Here is an 803-nt window from a genome sequence, read left to right on the forward strand (position 1 = left end):
ATATATATATATATATATATATATATATATATATATATATATATATATATATATATGTATATGTATATATATTTATTTATTTATAATTATATTTAAATATGTTAATTATTCAGAGATTATATGCTCTCATTCTTCTTGTCAAGACAATATCGTTACGTCGCCGATCTCATCTATCTGCGAGTATTGTTTGCACTCTCTCGAGTTTACAACGATTTCTCTTGCCTGAGTCCAACGTCTAAACCTTACTGAAGTGTGATTCGTACGGCACATGCAATGTATCTTTCCTCATCAGGAAAAAGCAGGATAAACCTCGACACGTTAAGACACTAAGTGCTGTGTTATAAAGTGGGCTACGTGAAAATTACGCGGTATAAACATATCGACGATATGCCGAGAGAAACCTCGCATTTAGCTCTAGTAAGGGCGAAAAATCCGCCATCGCGTCCACACACGATTACTCCGTGTTTCGCAGAATTTTTGCAATAAGTGCAGTTTAAGCCAGTAACTGAGTCACCTGAGCGTACAATAATCGCCATTTGTATATGTGTATGTGCGTGCGTGCGTACGTGCCTGTCTGCCTGTGCGTCGTGTGTATGTTGTGCATATGTGTGTTGCGTACGTGCGTGTGTAAACGCTAAAACTCGATAGCTCAATTACAGATACAGAGCCGGTCATTGCATCTGAAGTGTTCGCTAATTTATCTGACAGACGAGTCGCATCTCCTTTCCTCCAGGCTCTTTTTAGATTTTAAAACCTCGCCATTATATATACACACACACACACAACACACATATTATATATAT

This window comes from Odontomachus brunneus, unplaced genomic scaffold (assembly GCF_010583005.1).
Source record: "Odontomachus brunneus isolate Ranch 3 - 2012 unplaced genomic scaffold, Obru_v1 Obru_scaffold_013, whole genome shotgun sequence".
NCBI lineage: Eukaryota > Metazoa > Arthropoda > Insecta > Hymenoptera > Formicidae > Odontomachus > Odontomachus brunneus.